The 23,284-nt window shown below is 42.0% G+C and overlaps 1 protein-coding gene and 2 long non-coding RNA genes across 3 annotated transcripts in view; 1 reads left to right on the top strand and 2 right to left on the bottom strand.

Moving 5' to 3' along the window:
- LOC126176897 (uncharacterized) overlaps positions 1-23,284 on the bottom strand; it is a 173,231-nt gene that overhangs the window by 56,310 nt on the left and 93,637 nt on the right. The window lies entirely within an intron of this gene.
- The window catches only part of LOC126176919 (uncharacterized), a 79,937-nt gene that overhangs the window by 5,044 nt on the left and 51,609 nt on the right, over positions 1-23,284 (top strand). The window lies entirely within an intron of this gene.
- Positions 6,172-7,588, bottom strand: LOC126176905 (uncharacterized). Its single transcript, XR_007535692.1, has 2 exons — positions 7,443-7,588; positions 6,172-6,446 (listed from the first exon to the last, which is right to left on the bottom strand). It is a non-coding gene; the product is annotated as an uncharacterized LOC126176905 (long non-coding RNA).

The raw sequence follows: 23,284 nt of genomic DNA, 5'->3' as shown, positions 1-23,284 counted from the left end.
TTTTTTGAATACCACACGGTCTCTGATACCTGGCCTGTATTGTGTGGGCCGTCCCAGGCAGTCCTGCCAATTTGTCGCTGTGCTGGGCCGTCGGATATGCAGAGCGTGTCTTGGCAGAAATTGGAAAACAATGAGTAACAGAATCAATACAGTCTTAAGCAAGAAATTCGTTTCTGATGCTTACATATTCACCATTCAGTTTCAAGTTTAACCGGATGTTCCTGTAATCGTAAAGAAAATTATTGTGTTGCCTCTTGTCTGAGTTTGTTTTAAGGTTCACTTTTGTTATCAATAAATGCTGTTCAGTCTTGTAGTCCATAACGAATGTTGTTCAATCCCGCATTCGTCTAGTCCTTATATATATATATATATATATATATATATATATATATATATATATATATACAGACACACACACACACACACACACACACACACACACACACACACACACACACACACACACACACACACACACCCATATATATATATATATATATATATATATATATATATAAAAACGAAGAACACATAGTTGTTAATGTTATTTATAATAATTGTAGTAGTTTTGATGCAATTCAATCCGATGGTAACTGAATGATGGGTTTCAGTTGAAAATAACTGTCGTCAGCTCGTACTTTTTCTGTAATTAGTACCTGAGTCATCAGTGAGCGATGGTTAACGCTGTGTGATGCTTTGGGTACCAAGCGTAAAGAATATATGATCTGAAGATGATTTGGTTGCATGGTCAATCGCAAACAATTTTCTAGTTAATATTAATATCTGTGTGTGTGTGTTTTTGTGCGTAACCCAACATTACTCTGCAGAGCCTGATGTAATTTCTACTATATTAGTCACTCATTTTACTTAGTGTCAGCAGACAATTACTGGTAACTTAAGACAAACCCTATTTGTCAGACTGGGCTGGGAAAGAGGTGACATGTAATGTTTAACACCTGGAGAAAATTCAGGACAACTTGGTACATATATGATATAGTATCTAGCAAAATATATACTGTAGGGTTAAACACCCCTAGTGGTAGGACGAGAATGTGAGGGCTAATATGTAGTAGAGCATAGGAAGGGATAAAATTTAAGATTAAGCTAGACACATGTTATATCCACAATTTTAGGGGTACCTGGGATAACTGGTAAAAGTTCTTATTCTTTATATGTACTTATATGTTTCTCAACATAGCCACCAAGACGACTAACACATTTTCCTCAATGAGAGATCAGTTTTTTGACACCAGCACTATAGGGCGATTGGGTTTGTAGGTGGGGTCACAAACTTCACTCTGCTTGAACCGCATCATCATTATGAATGTGAAATCTACAAAGGTTCTTTTATTTTTGGAAACAGATGAAACCCGGATGGGACTATGTCAGCAGTGTATGGAGGATGGTGGATGACACTGAACCCATGACGTCGAATTCTTGCAGATGTTGCAGCGCTGGTGTGTGGTGTGGCATTGTCATGCTGAAAGAGAGCGTGCTCTATATGTGGACGAACTCTGTTAATTCTAAACTCGATTACAGCTTGCTGTAACTCATGCAGCAACACTGTTGCGTTACACAACGCCGTGTTACAAGCTACGATTAGGAGCCCTCTAACAGCAAAGATATAGAATGTTAATAACGTTTGTTTTCATTAAAAGGTTTTAGAAGTTATAATATAAAAAATCAGAGGATTTACTTTTCAGAACGCCCTCATAGATGGCGACGTGAGGATATTATATGAGCTCATATTTGTTAGTTGCAGTGGGAGATATCGTAAATGACGTCAAAAATTTACAAGCGCAACCAACTTCTGTAAAGCTGTCTTAACTAATCAAGCAGACGTAGTTATCTGGTCAAAAGCCACTTAAAATAAAAGTTTGGTGCCATTGGAACCCTAGAAGCTGTGAATAGCACAAAGGGGATTATCTGGGAGGGGATTTCCACTAACGACACTTCTATGCCAACCAAGAGGAAACTTCTGAAAATCTTTCTCAGACCTAGGTGAGGCTACAACTGTGTTTAATATGTTTATGAAAAAGTTAAGTGCAGTTGTCGTTTTTCTGTCTGTGTTGATGTAGTTATCTTTCTGAGCATGAAAGGTTTTATTTTACTTTGTATTTTTCGTTCTCTACTCTGTATCATAGTGAGAGGTTTTTCATATTCACTAAGTCGTAGAGCTCTTTTTTTTTGCTAATCATTGGTCGGAAACGAGACGAGATCTTTTCACAAAATTCCACTCACCAGTTTTCACCTCCAAATATCAAAATATTTGTTGATGCTCACCTATGTAGCGAGATATGGTAGGGAAATAGTCTGAGGGAGGGTCAATGAATCTTCAGCCAAGTGCTAAAGTATGAACCGCAAAGTAATTATGTAGACATAGATGTAGAGGTTGAAACTATTTGTTATTTCGCTTCAAGGATGATTCATCCCAGACAGACACATGAGGACCTGCTGCGTGTATGTGTACTTGGAAGTGTGGATAATAATTGCTCGGCATTTGCAGCAATGTGATCCACTGTCACTATTTAATTAATTAGAGTGGCTTTAGATTATTTCATTGGTGATGTCTGATGAAGGAAACTGTTTCATGACTTGATATGTTAGAAAGAAATACATCCAGTTCTGGTCCCTATGGTTTTCAGGTTGGCGCCTGGCATGTTGCAAACGTTAATTTCCTCATTCTGGAATTGCAGTCCAGAGGATTGCTGTGTAAAGTTTACTTTAAGCAGGATGGCGCAACGGTTCACACAGCACATTACAGCGTAGTTATACTCTGGCACACTTTTCCACACTGTTTAATATCCCACCTTGGCGATTTGACATAACGGTCACATTCTTCATTTAACAGCTCCAGATTTCTTCCCTTGGGAATAGCTCAAAGAAAGGGTCTTTGCCAATCAGTTGCCAGACAGTCGTTGAATTTAAGACTGTCATTCGACTTGAAATAAGTGCAGTTTTGCAGTATATGTGGAGGACTTTTACGAAAGCTATCCAGCGATGTCTTCACGAGTGCATCCAGCAAATGAGAGACATTTGGAAGAAGTTATTTCCAAGGTGTAGTGAGGTCTACAAATATATATTACATACTGTAGTAACTGTTAATTTATGTTTTTAAATTTCATAATTAGTACTAAATTATTAAATTACTACTAGCATTTACTGTGTTTCTGTTAGTTAGTTACATGTTCCATGGGCCATTTGTACAATTCCTTTATCGAAACAACGTGGAACTAGTAACCTTACAGGACACATATACATGATTGGTGTTAACATTGATTATCACATTATTAGTTTAGTTGTACTTATGCAACCATACCTAAAAAACAAGGTTTTCTGTTTTTAGGGTTCTGTGCCTCAGTGTGCAAGAACAGAACCCTTATAGGATTGTTTTGTTGACTGTCCTTTTTTCTCAGGAACAGGTAGATGTATCAAGTTCATATTTATGTCACGTATTATGCTCTGTAGTTCCTTGGATGTTTAAATAGTTTAAGCTTGTAAGTCACTTCAGTAAAGAGACAAGGCCATTTATGTCACATATTTTGATAATCGAAGACTCACTCAGCAGAACATACAGGGTGCCTCCTCCTAATCTAGAATCATGAAAATTGGCAATAAGCAATGTTTCATAGTATAAGTAAACGAAAATATTCCGAAAAATGTTAGTTTGCAATTATATATGACGAAAAACATTTTTGTCACTTTTATCAATCTCCTGTTTGTCCATCTGTTAAGGCACTTTACCTCTGGAACAGTTTGATGTATCAAATTCAAATCTGTGTGACACACTAAGGGCTATGGTCTCTTGGCGATGTAAAAATTGGAAGCTTCTAAATCAACACAGTCAGAAAATACGATGATTTATATTACATATTGTGATATTCGCAAACTCACTGATCAAAGACTATAGGGTACTTCCCACTGACCTAGGATCATGAGAGTCGGCAAGAAGTAAGGTTCCACAGTACATGTAAAGTAAAAAATCTGGAACTTGTTAAACTGTAGTTATATCACACAAAAATGTCTTTCGCCATATGAACATACATTGCATTCCTGATCTGTCAAAAGCGTAATAGACAAACATTACTCAAAGCAAACATTAAAGGTAAGTTGTAGTCATACTTAAGTAAGTAAATAAAAATATTTTACTAAGTATCGCCCTCTACATGCATAAACTGAAATCTCTCACTTGTTTCTTTTTGTATGTTTGGGCTAGTCTGGAGTGTGGAGGTCTTGGAATTCCAGGAACCAATATTTTACCAGCATTGATAACAGGCAAAGAGTGTATAATTAACTGATGGTTAGTTATATATAAGTCTTTACAGAACCCTCAGTGTATCAGTCCTGCTCGCACTACGCAATTTTTTATTTTATTTTTTATTTATTTTTTTTACTGGCTACCAGCTTTTAACTGGGAATTGATCAATGGAATAGGAGTTGTTCAGGAGAAATGATTTTAATTTAGATTAAAAATCTCAAATTGTGACGGATTATTTGTGACGAATGTCATAATCGAATAAGTGTGCTGTGATGGTCGCAAAATTTTCTTTACCTCTTTCACATCGACTACGCCCCCTTTCCTACAGTATATATTTCTTTCTTGGACGTCCGAGCAGTCAGTCGACAAGACTCAGCGGAGGAGCGCCTCTGAAGATATCCAGCGCAGTCCTGGACGAAACGTCAGTGACAGAAGAGTTTCTTGGACCACTACCTCACATCCCTAAAGGTTTACCATCACCTTCCTACATTGTTTGAATTATGCAGCACAACCTTTTGCATTCTTTTTGTTAAGTATGATTTAAACCAGCTGTGTGTAATGCCATCATCAGTTCCATGAAACTTGAGTTTTTCCAAGAGAGTCACGTGTATTACACAGTCAGATACTCTAAACAGGTGACAAAAAAGTGCCACATGGATATACTTTATTATTTAAGGCTTGTGCTACATTTTGATAAGTGAATGTATAAATAGCATTCTCAGTTGAGCAGCTCCCCTGGAATCCAAACTGTGACTTGACAAGTAAAATGTTTCTAGTAAAGTGTGAGACTACTCTTTAGTACATGACTATTTTAAAAACAATGGGAAAAGTCATCAGCAAGGAAACTAAACGATAATTATTTAAATCTGTCTTGTCTCCTTCCTAACAATTACATATTTTATCCTATCTGACAAAATTCCTATTGCCAGTAATTAATTGCCTATATCACTAAAGATATTATTTACTAAGCTGGAACAAAGTTGCAAAATTCCGTTTGATGTCCATCGACACCATACAAGCTTTAGATTTTTAGAATTTTTATAATTCTATTAATTTCAGTGAAGGATGTTTATGCTACGTCTTGCTTTAAGTTACATGGAATGACATTTTTAAGATATTCTCTTGCTTCTTCAACAGAACCATTGGATCCTATTTTTGCTGCTACATTTAAAAAGTGATTATTAAAATTATGTACAACTTGTGACTCGTATCAAGCAAAACATTGACACTTAGTTTTACTGTTGTGGTATCTTGCACACATCATTAGAAGTTGATAGATACAATACATGTTACCCTGTACTAAAATATATTAATATAAATTTCGCTAGCAAATATTTGTCAAACATTTATCTTGTAAGGTGGCGTGGTCTCATGACCTTCATTTTCTACATATTCCGACCTCACCATCGTATTCTGAGTATCAAGACATTTCATTCGAGCCCAAACTCGATAGGGTAGAGTCAATTTTACATATTTCCATAGTCGACTTTTTTAGATAAAGATCTGAGGCTGGAACCAACCATATATAAAAATTATAGAACAACTTATTACACAATGACATAGTAAGTTTTATCAGCATGACACTGAAATATAACTCATGTACAGTTTACATGAATTGTTAAACAGCGACAGCAATCCCCACTTTGATGATTATAATGGATACATTTGCTTGGCCAAAGCATAGGTTTTCTAGATACGGTTTAGCCCTGCATGTTATTTTATTATAGAAGAGAATTTAATTTTGTATACTTCCAGTTCATATTCAGTTGCTGTAGCGTTGTGTTACCTATTACCTTTTTCTTTGTGAGACTTGCTATGTAAGCATTTCTGTTTCTTCTGTTTGTTTCAACATAATGGACTCTTGGAAGTCTTTGTGGTAAGGGCGCAAGGCTGGTGTAAGCAAACAGATATGATTTAATTTTGCTATATACAAATTTTATTTTTTGTAAAGTCCCCTATTACAGCCATCACTTCTCCAACGACGTGTTCGTGTTCAGCGGTAGTAGTAGGGGTAGCCGGCGGCGGCGTAGGGGTAGGCGGAGTAGGCGCTGACGGCGGGGTAGCCGAAGGCGCTGTAGGCGTAGGGGGCGGCGTAGGCGTAGTAGGCCTCGGCGCCCTTCAGGGTCTCCTTGGCCTTCTCCTGGGCGAACACGGCCGCCACCAGCAGGACCACGAGGAAAGAGCAGACCTGCAAATTCAACAAGAAGAAAATTATTCCATTATACGTACTTCAGTATCTCTTATATGTGAATGTGAGTGACAGCGAAACATTGGTATCCTAGTTATCCTCATTCGTGAAGAAATTGTTGAATGTTTAATAAAATGTTTTGGCCTTACGTCTGTCATCTTCCATCTGAATGCCAGACTGATGCACAGGAAGCAGGATAGACGTTTTGGATCTGTTTTTTGAGTTTACATATGACAAGAATATCCTATAAGTTTCTCATCTTTCTGAGAGATCTGGCAGTGAATCTTATTGTAGGCTACACTTACAATCCTTGTTAGGGATTCGTGATCTTTCATTAAAATTTCTCTATCAACTTCCCTGAATTCTCTTTTGTTGCTAGAGTATAATATTCTCTGCTTTTTTTTTTTTTTTAAAGATTATCCGTCTATTATGTACGAAGTTGGGTCCTACCAGTCACCTATTACTGAACTGGATATGTATTTGTCTACAGTCTAGACAACAGATGATTTCTTTCACCTCAATTGTTCTGTGTTGTCGAATTTGTAATACAGGTCGTCAGATTGTGTCGTAAGTACATTGTTACAGAATGTTTGTTTGAAGGACCAAACATTATCTATGGTCATAAAATTTCAGACACTCTATGTATTCATAGTTAGAAGTCTGGGCATAAAGGATTTACTTCTTTACTTACGTTATTTTGCATTACAATCGTTAAACATTTTAGCAGCTTTACTCTGCAACTACCATCAAACTCAAAGACAGATACGACGCATAACTCCTGTAACTCCTGAGCAAAAATATTCATTAGCAGTTGTGTCATACATACGAAAGAGGAGCATATTATGAAAATGAGAGCGGCCTGTAGTTATGTGATACAATAACAAAAAAGTGTATATTCTTGAAGGTAGCTAACGTGACCACGGTTTATCAGGAAAAACAATAACGACCATCTGTTTGAAGCTGAGCCGAATTTACCGAGTGGTTGTGTGTACTTACGAAAGCCTTCATGATGTAGCGGCGTGTTGCGGCTGCGATGTGATGCCGATCAGCTGTCCTGGCCCTGTATTTATACTGGACACGGCCGAATTCTGTCGACGACAACGCCCGCTGCACAACCGGACTCAGCGAAACGACCGCTTGCTGTGTCCTTGACTTCAGGCCAAGCTGCTAAAAGTAATCACCCGCCTGGGAATACAGAGCGGACTGCAGTTGCGTGGCGGTCATCGTGTCGCCCTGACACTTCATTCTTTGAAGACAGACACTAATTCATTCTTTATGGACATTTATGTTACTTTTACTGCAATCTTGCTCGATTCCTTATTAATTGCGAAAAATAGCTTAATCTCTCTCTGGCAGCATCTTATCGTAGATCACTTGAGAACAAATCGTTCCAAGCGAATGGGAAGGTGTACTGGACACCACTGTGCTCAATCAGCATTTAATCTGTATAATCTGTGTAAACATACATCAGCGCAAACCATTTGAGATGAGAATAGCTCGAGGTTGTATCGAGACCTTCTCGTCTGAAATAGATAAAAATAGGCCGTTACTAACCAACATGCTACTTAGACTGTATTACTCATCCAAATACAGCATATCACTTCACTCTACATATTACAAATTATTCTCAACCACGCTCATTGTGTTACATTTTATTTTTTTAAATTTTTGTTTGACATTTCCAGTGTATAAATTATATTCTCATCAACTAGGTAGTAACAGATTTTATGCAATCATTCTAACAATTGCTAAGCATTCATTTCGCTGTAACCTCAGAGACATCTTTATATATTATATTCTTTAAATTATTTAAAAAAAGTATTAACAACTGTATATCAACAAGACTGTAACAATGACAAGTCTTTGCTATTAGATTCGGAAGCATCCGAGCCACCTTACGTTTCAAGGCGGTGGGTTAATCCCTACTGTTAATGAAATAAATAAATAAAGTAAATAAATGTTCTCAAGACATGTCATAGGAAAGTTGCGCGTAGCTATAGGCTCTCTGTTTTCGCCTCGAAGATGTAAATATCTGGCAAATGCGCTTAATACTATAATAATGTCCCAGATGAAAATATTTTCAACGGGGACGATAAACTTTGTGATGTGGAACGAGTCAACAGAACATACATTGAACACACAGACTTATATATAAGGTGCGATGATGCGTGTACCAGAATGAGTCAGCACATTATGTACGTGCTGATTGATTGTCTTTGCCAACAACATGTAGAATATGAACAAAAACTGTAAAACGACAAGTAATCACTTAGTCTGATAATGGAACACATCACATACTGAAGTATAACTTTCAAAATAAATGAAAATTGTCTTGTACCAGAGGAAAGGTGCATCTTAGGTGTACATCCATGAAACTTACATCTTAACGGAGAAAACATGTTAGTCTAAATATTTTTATGGAATCACAGTAGTGTTTAAATACTGTGAAATTGGTAAAAGGAAGTATATTCAACACGTGGCTAGAAAAGGGAGAAGAAGCACGTTCTTGTCTCTGGAGCGCGCTGGCTCACTCACTCTCTTGTCTATTCTTTTGTGAGAAATATGTAAGTTTAATCTGTGTGTTAAATTAATTGAATAATAATTGTATTATATGATACGTGTATAGCCATCTCAAACATTTTCATTCCATTACCTTGTGTGTTGTGTCTTTCTGAAGTATTTCACTGTGAGAGTCATCATGAATTACTCAAAAAACACAGTCGTGTATCATAGGCGCTGTTTTTCCGTGAGACCAAGAACACAATAAACACGTGTGTCAGATCTATTGACATGTTCCTTGACGCCCCGAAGACAAATTATGAAGCCTTACTGAAGACCGGAACAATTTTTTTCTGGACAGAAAGTTCCCTAGCAAATATAGCTCAGTCCTTCGCTCTCAAAAGCGAAAGATCATTGAATGAGAAAGCAACTAAAGATTTGCCGCAAGGAAATGTCGTAGACATGTTACTAATTACTATGTTAAATAACACGGCGGGATCGTAGGAGACTACCGAGGATGATGATATTCGTAGGGAAGTTGTAAAGCTATAAAAATGTAGCGAAATGCACAGTCCTACACAGGAGCGAAACTTGTCGTAGGGCTCGTAGATGATCTTCAGCTAGAACACTCGAGCACAACATGGCAGCATTTGATTACCCAATTGGCGGTCTCTGACACACAATGACAAAATATCTGGATATATGGATCAACGACGATTTATTGTGGAACTGACAATCCCGGCATTGTCCTGTATTCATTTTCCTAATTTTCGATCAGAAACGTAAATAAAAATGAACTGTGTTTGAATCGAAAAATTTTTATTTCCCTGTAGTTTTGAAAACATTTTTGAAATTTTGAAACAGTTTCCGTATGCAGGGCGGAGCTGCTTCACGTGCCTACAACGTGATTTTGTAAAAGTTTCTACGGAAACGGCTCTTTGTGCACTTGGCAGCTAAAAGCTGGTGAAATCGCTGCTAGGCTTCAGGGATTTTCTTAAGTTAAGTCGACTGTAGCAGTGGCTTGGTAGTTAATATCAAATGTATTAAAACGTCATGCAGGAAGCTGTATTTTTTTCACCCATCTAGTCTTTATTACGTCATACCTATAGCTATGTGTGGAAGCATTATATAATTTTGCAGATGTATCTAGCGACATATGTGGATACCAATGTATTGCGCATAGAGCTAGTAGCACAGAGGTGTGGCCTCCACAGAGGGTCAGGCGCTATCGCCTTCTTCCAGATGGTGCAAACTCTTATGATGACCCGTAGTTATAAGATCTAAATCGGTCGGAAGGAAATATCGGTTGAGATCAAGATTGTTTTTAAGTAATTTTATTACAGAACTAACAGATTTAATCGTCATGCGTGATGTGGCCGTTTTTCATGCATCTCATTGTTTATGATAACACATCTCTTGAATTATGATAGGTAGATGGTTCTTATCCACACAGCCATTATTGTCTGACAGTGAGCAATAAGTTTACCAAGATTGGTTTAGGAGGAGAAGTGGAAAACGCACACACACATACATACACGTATATATATGTACCGGGTGATCAAAAAGTCAGTATAAATTTGAAAACATAATAAACCACGGAATAATGTAGATAGAGAGGTACGAATTGACACACATGCTTGGAGTGACATGGAGTTTTATTAGAACAAAAAAAAAAAAAAAAAAAAAAACAAAGTTCACAAAATGTCCGACAGATGGCGCTGGACAGCAAAACGTCAGTAACTGCGCATGACAATCGTGTATAAAAGGAGCTGTAATGAGAGAGAGAATCAGATGCGCCAGCAGTCGCAGTATGTTGACGTTACCTGAAAAGGAGCTTTTAGTGAAGCTGTATTATCCCGGCCTTTTCCAAGTATACCTCCTCCTCTCGTGATTCTTGAACAGGGTATTCGCTATTACTAGCTCAAACTTGTCGCAGAACTCAATTAGTCTTTCTCCTCTTTCATTCCTTGTCCCAAGCCCATATTCTCCTGTAACCTTTTCTTCTACTCCTTCCCTTACAACTGCATTCCAGTCGCCCATGACTATTAGATTTTCGTCCCCCTTTACATACTGCATTACCCTTTCAATATCCTCATACACTTTCTCTATCTGTTCATCTTCAGCTTGCGACGTCGGTGTTGGTCTGCTGTAGATTCTGATTAGAACAACCCGGTCACTGAACTGTTCACAGTAACACACCCTCTGCCCTACCTTCCTATTCATAACGAATCCTACACCTGTTATACAATTTTCTGCTGCTGTTGATATTACCCGATGCTCATCTGACCAGAAATCCTTGTCTTCCTTCCACTTCACTTTACTGAACCCTACTATATCTAGATTGAGCCTTTGCATTTCCCTTTTCAGATTTTCTAGTTTCCCTACCACGTTCAAGCTTCTGACATTCCACACCCCGACTCGTAGAACGTTATCCTTTCGTTGTTTATTCAATCTTTTTCTCGTGGTAACCTCCCCCTTGGCAGTCCCCTCCTGGAGATCCGAATGGGGGACTATTCCGGAATCTTTTGCCAATGGAGAGATCATCATGACACTTCTTCAAATACGGGCCACATGTACTGTGGATACACGGTACGTGTCTTTAACGCAGTGGTTCCCATTGCCTTCTGCATCCTCATGTCGTTGATCATTGCTGATTCCTCCGCCTTTAGGGGCAATTTCCCACCCCTAGGACAAGAGAGTGCCCTGAACTTCTATCCGCTCCTCCGCCCTATTTGACAAGGCCGTTGGCAGAATGAGGCTGACTTCTTATGCCGGAAGTCTTCGGCCGCCAATGCTGATTATTTATCAAAATCTAGGCAGTGGCGGTGATCGAACCCGGGACCGAAGACGTTTTGATTATGAATCAAAGACGCTACCCCTAGGGCACGGTGACCCCGGTGCTAGCCGTACAAAATCCATCGACATCATGAACTGTTACCTGGCGATTTAGTGAAGCGAAGGGCATTTGCAGTGTGGGCGTTTCAAAAGATGGCCGAAGATTGCGATTGGTTGAGTAACGTGTTGTCGACCGACGAAGCTCATTTCACGCTCCGAGGGTCTGTCAACACCCACAACTGCAGAATTTGGGCTACCGAAAACCCTAGAACTGTCGTGGAAACTCCATTGCACAACGAGAAAGTCACGGTATGGGTTGGATTTACCACATCTGCCGTTATCGGGCCTTTTTTCCTCGAGGAAATGCGTGATTCTGGTTTTGTAACTGGTACCGTGACGGGTGAGAGGTACGCCGATATGTTACAGAATCGCATCATCCCCAGCCTGGCTGATAAACACCTGCTGGAACGTACGACGTTTATGCAGAATGGCGCTCCACCCCATATTGCTAGACGCGTGAAAGATCTCTTGCGCGCGTCGTTTGGTGATGATCGTGTGCTCAGCCGCCACTTCCGTCATGCTGGGCCTCCCAGGTCCCCAGACCTCAGTCTCTGCGATTATTGGCTTTGGGGTTACCTGAATTCGCAAGTGTATCGTGATCGACCGACATCTCTAGGGATGCTGAAAGACAACATCCGACGCCAATGCCTCACCATAATTCTGGACATGCTTTACAGTGCTGTTCACAACATTATTCCTCGACTACAGCTATTGTTGAGGAATGATGGTGGACATATTGAGCATTTCGTGTAAAGAACATCATCTTTGCCGTGTCTTACTTTCTTATGCTAGTTATTGCTATTCTGATCAGATGAAGCGCCATCTGTCGGACATTTTTTGAACTTTTGTATTTGTTTGGTTCTAATAAAACCCCATGTCATTCCAAGTACGTGTGTCAATTGGTAACTCTCTATCTACATTATCCCGTGACACGACACAGACGTGTAAGTCCACAGTATTGAGATAACCACCCCGAAACACGTGTGTTACAAAACGCCACTGTTTCCTGCGTATGAACCCCGACAGCAATATGGGACATGATCACCATGTACACGTACACAGGCCGCACAACTGGTTGACATCCTCTGGATCAGGAGCTGGGGTATAGCCTCCCACTCTTGCACCAGTGTCTGTCGGAGCTCCTGAAGTGTCGTAGGGTTTCAAGACGTGCAGCGATACGTCGACCGAGAGCATCTCAGACGTGCTCGATAGGGTTTAGGTCTGGAGAACAGGCAGGCCACTCCATTCGCTTGATATCTTCTGTTTCAAGGTACTGCTCCACGATGTCAGCCCTGTGGGGACGTGCGTTATCATCCATCAGGAGGAAGGCAGGATCCACTGTACCCCTGTAAAGGCGGACATACTGGTGCAAAATGACGTCCCGATACACCTGACCTGTTACAGTTCCTCTGTCAAAGACATGCAGGTGCACCAATCATAATCCCACCACACACCATCAAACCACGACCTCCATACAGGTCCCCTTCAAGGACTTAAGATGGTTCCTGGTTCACGCCAGATGAAAACCCCACGAGAATCACTGTTCAGACTATTCCTGGATTCGTCTGTGAACATAACTTGGGACCACTGTTCCAATGACCATGAACTGTGTTCTTGACACCAGGCTTTACGGGCTCTCCTGTGACCAGGGGTCAGTGTAATGCAGCTTGCAGGTCTCCAGGCGAATAAACCATGTCTGTTCAGTCGTCTGTACACTGTGTGTCTGGAGACAACAGTTCCCGTGGCTGCAGTAAGATCCCGAGCGAGGCTACCTGCAGTACTCTGTGGCCGTCTGTGGCACTGATGGTGAGATGTCGGTCTTCTTGTGGTGTTGTACACTGTCGACGTCCAGTACTGTAGCGTCTGGACACGTTTCCTGTCTGCTGGAAACGTTGCCATAATTTGAGATCACACTCTGTGGCACACGGAGGGCCCGTGCTACGACCTGCTGTGTTTGACCAGCCTCCAGTCACCCTAGTATTCTACCCCTCATAACGTCATCAATATGTGTTCTTTGAGCCATTTTCAACACACAGCCACCATTAGTGCGTCCGACTACGTCTGCACACTTACTCGCTGCACCGTACTCTGACACGCACCAACACACCTCTGCGTATGTGGACTGCTGCCAGCGCCACCGTGCGACGACCGCAGGTCAAATGCACCGCATGGTCATACCCCGAGGTGATTTAAATCCGCGAACCGCCCACCAGGGCGTTGTTTCACCATGTATCAGGATTATCCTTAATTTATGAGCATGAGTGTATTTATAAGAAATGTAGATGCATTATTGAGCTACCTGTAAGACAATAAGGAACTATTAGTAGTTTGTGGAGATTTCCTGTAGATTTCTTAAAATATATGAACAGGAAAAAATGAATTAGATTAAATATTTGGGTACTTCAGTCTAATTTCAGTAGCCCACTTTCTAGCTCATATGCATCACGATAGTAGGAAACTGATTGACAACATTTTTATAGACAGTGTTGCATGGGGGCTTAATTAAATATTATGCAAATATTTTCAAGTTTTGTAGCTGACTGTCCGATTACGCAGTCTCGTAACCGGTTGGCCCTGACTAGTATTAGTACGCAATCTGACTGCATAGAATATCAACAAAGAATGAAAGAAAATTTGCGTTAACACAATTAATTAATTAAGTCCCCAGCAGCTATAAAACCTACGAAACAACAAAACACAAGTGTAGCTGTTCTGTGTGTGGAAGTATGATTCAATGTACACATCTGGCACGGTTCTTCCTCAATAAGACCAGATATTTTAAACACCATTTATACTGAAGTAATTAAAAAAACCCAGAAATACTATAATTGCACATAGAAACCAGAAATACAGTCTAATACAAGAACACGAGCCAGATGCTTTGTTGACTGAACCTGTGACCAAGAGGCATTATTGGTTAAGACATTGAAATAATAAAAAAAAGGAATTTTTTTACCTTCATATATATTGACGAAAAGCACATTACAGCATCCCTAATCCAACATCATCTGGTGTCTAGCCCATCAAAACAATATGACAACATCTGAACAAGCACTCTCCATGGGAACTTCTCAACAACGACACGCTACTGCAACATCTCCACAAGCACTCTCTACCACCGCTTCTCGACAAGAACTGCCTACCACCGCATCCGAACAAGAACTGCCTGTGGAGGCGGCAGAATAATACTCTCTGGCGCAATCTCTGGCGCTGTGACTCAGTGTAGCCACCTTTCAGTGTACAGTCTGAAATAATTAATGTGTACCCAGTTATAGATCACGGTGCACGTACTGGAAATAAGAAAAAAAGTAATACCTTACAATCCTAAGGCAGATTCATACAAAGCAGAGAGATTAGGTAATGACAACACGATGCCATGGCGTCAGAGTAAGCTAAAAGAGTTGGCACGGGTAAGGTATACAGGTACCGTTTATGGAAAGAGATGCTAATGTCAAATTCATTTTATTCCCTAGTAAATTTGTTCCAGTATTTTTAAGTTGCTTTTCTAAAAATTTATCCAGAAAATCTATCTTGACAGAAATTAATGGTCCAGATAATAAGATGAAACTATATTGGATACTATCAAATGGAAGACAGGACAACCAGCCAAATTACAAGACACTATAACATTCGCGCTAAATGACTGTGTTGTGCCATAAATCACAAGTTATGAGCACTTTACAAAATGTATGCTGTGCTGTGAAGCTACATTTGTAGATTTCGCTGAAAAACTAGAAGCCTAACTGGGAAATGAAATTACCTCTTCGCAATCTGCAGTCAGCGCGCGGACACAGGAATGCGCGTCCTACTCTGTCATTACCTGTGACTTCGAATTCGTGTACTAAGATCTACAAATACTCGGGGAAATTATCAGTGATAGAGTTTTTCTCTTACTCGTGGATTTCGACGAATTTTCTTTAATGATGATAGAAAACTTACACGTATAAAAAAAAAAAGTTATGCATCACCCCGGATCCCAGAACTTCTGAAGATAGATGTTGACTGTGGATATTCTATCACAGACACAATCCCTTTGACTGTTCAGAGATATCGCTAAACCTGCCCAAAGATGTAAATAACCGTGCATGAGCAGCGCCTATTAGACGGAGGGGGTCCGACAGCCGATCAGTTCCACAGTCATTCCACCAGGAAGGAGGTACACGGCTCGTGTTGTCTGTAGTTCAACCATGCCTAGACGGTCAATACCGCGGTTCAATCGCGTACGCATTGTTGCTTTGTGTCAGTAAGGGCTCTCAACAAAGGAAGTGTCCAGGCATCTCGGAGTGAACCAAAGCGACGTTGTTCGGACGTGGAGGAGATGCAGAGAGACAGGGACTGTCGATGACATGCCTCGCTCAGGCTTGCTGCAGTGGAGGACCTCTACCAACAGATTATGGTTCGGAGGAACCCTGACAGCAACGCCACCATGTTGAATAATGCTTTTCGTGCAGCCACAGGACGTCGTGTTACGACTCAAACTGTGCGCAATAGGCTGCATGATGCGCAACTTCACTCCTGACGTCCATGGTGAGGTCCATTTTTGCAACCACGACACCATGCAGCGCGGTACAGATGGCCCCAACGACCTGCCGAATGGACCGTTCGGGATTGGCATAAAGTTCTCTTCACCGATGAGTGTCGCATATGCCTTCAACCAGACAGTCGTCGGAAACGTGTCTGAAAACAACCTGGTCAAGTGGAACGCCGTAGACACATTGTCCAGCGAGTGCAGCAAGGCGGAGTTTGGGGTGGCATTATGTGGGGCCGAGGTACGCCGCTGGAGGTCATGGAAGGTAGCCTAACGGCTATACGACACGTGAATGCCATCCTCTGACTGACAGTGCAACCATATCGGCAGCATATTGGCGAGTCATCCGTCTTCATGGACAACAGTTGAAGTCCCCATAGTGCACATCTTGTGAATGAATTCTTTCAGGATAATGGCATCGCTCGATTAGAGTGGCTAGCACGTTCTCCAGACATGAACCCTATCGAACATGCCAGGGATAGATTGAAAAGGGCTGTTTATGGACGACGTGATCCACCAACCAAAATGGCTCAAATGGCTTTAAGCACTATGGGACTTAACATCTGAGGTCATCAGTTCCCTAGACTTAAAACTAATTAAACCTAACTAACCTAAGGACATCACAGACATCCACGCGCCGGCCTTTGTGGCTGAGCGGTTCTAGGCGCTTCAGTCTGGAACCGCGCGACCGCTACGGTCGCAGGTTCGAATCCTGCCTCGGGCATGGATGTGTGTGAAGTCCTTAGGTTAGTTAGGTTTAAGTAGTTCTGAGTTCTAGGGGACTGATGACCTCAGATGTTAAGTTCCATAGTGCTCAGAGCCATTTGAACCATTTGACATCCACGCCCGAGGCAGGATTGGAACGTTCGACCGTAGCAGCAGTGCGGTTCCGGACTGAAGCCCACCAACCACTCCAAGGAATCTACACGGAATCGGCGATGAGAAGTGGGACAATCTGGCCAGCAGTGCTACTGGGTATTAGATGTATCGCTGTGTACAGCAAACTGGACCACCACGTCTGAAGGTCTAGTACAACATGAAATGTGTGGTTTTCATGAGCAATAAAAAAGTCGAAAGTGATGGTTATGTTGATCTCTATGCCAATTTCCTCTACAGGTTCCTTAACTCCTGGAACCGAGGCGATTCAAAACTTTATGGGTATATTATTGCGTTTCAATATGCTGGTATTCCCAGTTAGGATGTGTATCCAAGACAGTTCAAGAGATTGAAGATATAAACTGGTTCTGGGCGGATTTCATTGAATGGCTGTAATTGTGTACCTTACACCTTACTTGTAGTGCAGAATTTTAGGGTTTGCTTCCTGAACAACATGTCGTTTTACACAGAGCGTATGCGTAATTATTACTAGAGTTGATCCTTTAAATCATAGTCGTGTGGAGAATGACTGAAGTACTTTAGACGAATGTGATTTGAGTGACTCATGTGACTTTATCAGCGAGATCTGACGCGTTTTTAAAGACATGGGAAAACGTATCTGGTAAACGCCACAAATGCAGGGATATCAACCTGAACGATAGTTGAAAATGCTTACGTTAGTGCTCGACTGCGAAGTCCACAACTGGCTGTCAATATGTAATAAAATGGAACACGTACAACCGTCCTTACCATGTCATTTATTATGTGGCTGCTAGTTTCGGTGGTATCGCTGCACCATTTCGGGTTCACTGTTTGAAAATTTCTGAGTTATTAATTTAAAGAAACAAACTTAAGTTTTTATGTGTCGATCTGGTCAATAAACAAGCAAATCTCAGACTTGCCGATATGACAACATGGCTAACACGTTATCAAACTTGTAACGTGCGCCTTATTATTCTGTAAAGTAGCAGTCGTAATTTGATACCATGAACTTATTAGAAGAACGAGGCAGTCCCATTGAAACAGTACTATATACACTACTGGCCATTAAAATTGCTACACCAGGACGAAATGCAGATGATAAACGGGTATTCGTTGGACAAATATATTATACTAGAACTGGCAGAGCTTGGATGGCGTGTACAGGTACAGCTGCCCATGCTGCTTCAACACGATACCACAGTTCATCAGGAGTAGTGACTGGCGTATTGTGACGATGCAGTTGCTCGACCACCATTTACCAGACGTTTTCAGTTGGTGAGAGATCTGGAGAATGTGCTGGCCAGGGCAGCAGTCGAACAATTTCTGTATTCAGAAAGGCACGTACAGGACCTGCAACATTCGGTGGTGCATTATCCTGCTGAAATGTAGGGTTTCTCAGGGATCGAATGAAGGGTAGATCCACGGGTCATAACACATCTGAAATGTAACGTCCACTGTTCAAAGTGCCGTCAATGCGAACAAGAGGTGACAGAGACGTGTAACCAATAGCACCCCGTACCATCACGCCGGGTGATACGCCAGTATGGCGATGACGAATACACGCTTCCAATGTGCGTTCGCCGCGATGTCGCCAAACACGGATGCGACCATCATGATGCTCTAAACAGAACCCGGATTCATCCGAAAAAATGACGTTCTGCCATTCGAGGACCCAGGTTCGTCGTTGAGTACAACATCGCAGGCGCTCCTGTCTGTGACGCAGCGTCAAGGGTAACCGCAGCCATGGTCTCCGAGCTGGTAGTCCATGCTACTGCAAACGTCGTCGAACTGTTCGTACAGATGGTTGCTGTCCTGCAAACGTCCCCATCTGTTGACTCAGGGATCGAGTCGTGGCTGCACCATCCGTTACAGCCATGCGGATAAGATGCCTGTCATCTCGACTGCTAGTGATACGATGCCGTTGGCATCCAGCACGGCGTTCCGTATTACCCTCCTGAACCCACCAATTCCATATTCTGCTAACAGTCATTGGATCTCGACCAACGCGAGCAGCAGTGTCGCGATACGATAAACCGCAATCGCGATAGATTACAATCCGACCTTTATCAAAGTCGGAAACACGACGGTACGCATTTCTCCTCCTTACACGAGGTATCACAACAACGTTTCACCAGGCAACGCCGGTCAACTGCTGTTTGTGTACGAGAAACTGGTTGGAAACTGTCCTCATGTCAGCAAGTTGTAGGTGTCGCCACCGGCACCAATCTTGTGTGAATGCTCTGAAAAGCTAATCATTTGCATATCACAGCATCTTCTTCCTGTCGGTCAAGTTTCCCGTATGTAGCACGTCATCTTCGTGGTGTAGCAATTTTAATGGTCAGTAGTGTATTTCCCCATCCAAATAAGTATTGCTGGGACTGCAAAATATTGTTTTCCGCTAGGAGCTAACTTTGGACGAACTATTAAATCTTAAAAAATACATAATAGAAAATACGAAAAGGAAAGGTCCTAGGAGGTTGTATAAGCATCCTTCACGCACAGACAGGGAGACAATGGAGGTTATGGCCGACTGGTGTGGCGAGCGGTTCTAGGCCCTTCAGTCTGGAACCTCGCGTCCGCTACGGTCGCAGGTTCGAATCGTGCCTCGGTCATGGATGTGGGTGATGTCATTAGGTTAGTCAGGTTTAAATAGTTCCAAGTTCTAGGGGACTGATGATGACCTCAGATGTTAAGTCGCATAGTGCTCAGAGCATTTTGAATCATTTTTGTGGTGGTTATGGTCAGTGGAAGGAGTCACTCGTATCACGTTTTCCGCTCATCGTCATCCCAGTACCTCCAGTGGTGGTGGTTAGTGTTTAACGTCCCGTCGACAACGAGGTCATTAGAGACGGAGCGCAAGCTCGGGTTAGGGAAGGATTGGGAAGGAAATCGGCCGTGCCCTTTCAAAGGAACCATCTCGGCATTTGCCTGAAACGATTTAGGGAAGTCACGGAAAACCTAAATCAGGATGGCCGGAGACGGGATTGAACCGTCGTCCTCCCGAATGCGAGTCCAGTGTGCTGACCACTGCGCCACCTCGCTCGGTCAGTACCTCCACCTACAGTTGGAGTGAGACCAGCAGACACTTGAAACCGGTCGCAGCTGCCCACTACAATAATAATTGTTGAACGACTGTGTTCACTTTTCCTATCGATCATGGTTTCTGCAGCTGCTCTGTAGAAGATTGGCTAAGACCCTGTATGCGTAAGTGGATGCAGTTCGCTCCAAGGACGGCATTTCATAAGCTTTCATTTTCTCGTGAGATGAACTGAATGTGCATACTCTGATGAAGGCGATGGATTTTCTAACTACAGTGAGCTGTCATTTGGTAATGTTTGTGCCGATATTAGACATTCGGCAATATTTATGGTGGTCTCCATTAGGGTACCATGTTCAAGAGGCCTGACGCCAATGAAAGTACTTTATTTTTAAGTAGGAATCATTCAGTGATATTAAGAAATGAGTGTTGACATAGTGTTCTTGGTCTGCCTGTGGGCTGTCCATTTGTGTTCAGTGACCTGATATTCATTTAGCAGCTCGGACAATTCATTTTGTAACAGAGTTTATTAGTGTCGCCTCTAGCATCGTCTAAAAGATTTTTGTGTGTATTGTAGCTTTGGTAGTGTGGATCTACACCGCCTGCAGCATCACGGTCTAGTAGTTTGAACGTCCTAGAGCAGACATCTCATAGTCTCAGTTATTTGTTTGCTTAAGTGCTGTCCAGTTGTGTTCAGCGAAGTAGCTCAAAGCTGCAACATCAGGCCGCCAGTGACGAGACCTGCGACAGCTTTGGTGCAGTTGGAGGCCGTGGGTAAGCTGGTTGTAGCTGCGTCTTCTGATACACGACACCTGACCGGTCCGTGGTGGGGTCGCATGTCACTGGGCGGAGGGTGAAAGATGAAACTGGCCGACTAGTTGGCTCCTTACACGAGGTGCTACCCAGTGATGATAACACTTCTGAGCCAGGACGGGACGGTTCTCTTGTAAGGCCAGCAGCCGGTTTACCTGCCCAGTCAGGGCAAGCGCAGAGGCTGGGTGTACTATTCACTGGGCGCTCCAATACTAGGTGGGCAATGGAGCCCCTTAGGGAAATACGTAGCAGGCAGGGCGGGAAGACTCTACCGGCGGCTACGAGGCGCAGTGAGTACGAATGGGTGGAAATAGTGAGACATGTCGGCACGAATTACACCAAACACTTGGTTTCTGAGGCCGTCCGTAGTTCCCTTCGGCTGATGTCTGATTCAATGAAAGCAACTAGCACTGTTCAACTAGCACTGTTCATTGCAAGGAGGCTAAGCTCATTATTTGTAGCATCGTACCCAGAGTGGATTATGATCTTCTGGTTTGGAGCGGAGTGGAGTGTCTAAACGAGACGCTCAGACGATTCTACGACAGTATCGGATGCGAATTTCACGTTCTCCCCTTAATAGGTCAGGGGTGAACTGTACGCAGGAAGTGGCTTCTAGGGTAGCGGGGTACGTGTGGCGTGCACATGTGGGGGTTTTCAGGTTGCAGGAACCTTCCTTGGGATCAGAGACGAATTGCCTGCGAAAACCGGGGACACATCAACCACATTGTTATCAGAGAACACTCGTGCTCGCAGAATGGATATAGAAAAGGTTAATAAGAGATTAGAAAAGTGCAGAAGCATCCAAGGACAGGTCCCAGAATTAGTATCGGTTACTGAATGTAATAACGCACTGATAGTGTCAGGGACAGAAAGCTGGTTGAAATCAGAAGTCAATAGCAAGGGAATCCTTATCGCAACGGAATCCTTATCGCGAGGATAAGTTATTCTCCAATGATGGCAGCCTATTTATTGCAATATCACGGATTCAAAAAGTAAATTGATCTTGGTGAATTTAAGCATCAAAGGTTGGTGGAAAATGGGAATCGGATGCTTTTATAGACCGCCTGGGCCAAGAGTTGTAGTGATAAAGCATTTCAGACAAAAGTTGCAGAATATTGATAGTAACTTTCCTGATCATGTCTTTGTAGTAGGAGGTCACTTCACCTCGCTATGTATAGACTGGGAGCGTCATGCTATCAAAACTGGTGATAGCGATAGGGATTTCTGTGACATCATTCTGAATGTATTGTCCGAAAATTACTTCGAGCTGATAATTTTCTCGACTCGACAGGGAAATATCTTAGATCTCCTAGCTGCAGACAGACCTGTACTTATAGAATCAGTTAACGTAGAAAGTATCAGCGATCATAAAGCTGTGATAGTAACTGTGACTACAGCTATAACAAGAAATGTTCAGAAAGGTAGGAAAATGTGTTTGCTTAGCAAGAATGACAGGATACAAACTGCAAAATTTCTGGGTAGTCAACGTCAAATATTCAGTGATGAGGAATAATACGTGGAACTCAAATGAAAAAAAAAAAAAAAAATTCGAAAGCATCGTTCAATTTGTCTTAGACAAGCGTGTTCCGAGCAAGGTATTAAGACCCACCATGCTTCAATAGCCGTGTTAGAAAACTGCAACGTAAAGAATGAGGGCTTCATCAGCAATTCAAGAGAGATCAAAATGTAGCTGACAAACAGAAGCTGAATGAAGGAAAATGCTCAGAAGGAGAGCAATGAGACCAGCGCTCAGTGACTTTGAAAGTAAACTTCTGTCGACCGATCTAACTAAAAACCCTAAGAAATTTTGGTCTTATGTAAAATGTGTAAACGTTCGAAATCGTCTGTTCAATTACTCACAAGGGAACATCCCCATCGCACCCCCCTCAGATTTAGTTATAAGTTGGCACAATGGATAGGCCTTGAAAAACTGAACACAGATCAATCGAGAAAACAGGAAGAAGTTGTGTGGAACTATGAAAAAATAAGCAAAATATACAAACTGGGTCGTCCATGCGTAACATAGGCAATATTAAGAGGAATGTAAAGCGAGGAGCGCCGTGGTCCCGTGGTTAGCGTGAACAGCTGCGGAACGAGAGATCCTTGGTTCAAATCTGCCCTCCACTGAAAATTTTGCTTTCTTTATTTAAGTTATGATCTGTCCGTTCGTTCATTGACGTCTCTGTTCACTGTAATAAGTTTGGGTCT

The sequence above is a fragment of the Schistocerca cancellata genome, chromosome 3, assembly GCF_023864275.1.
Source record: "Schistocerca cancellata isolate TAMUIC-IGC-003103 chromosome 3, iqSchCanc2.1, whole genome shotgun sequence".
Lineage (NCBI taxonomy): Eukaryota > Metazoa > Arthropoda > Insecta > Orthoptera > Acrididae > Schistocerca > Schistocerca cancellata.
Note: the sequence above shows the minus strand (reverse complement) of the source record. Positions and strands in the feature narration are given on the sequence as shown.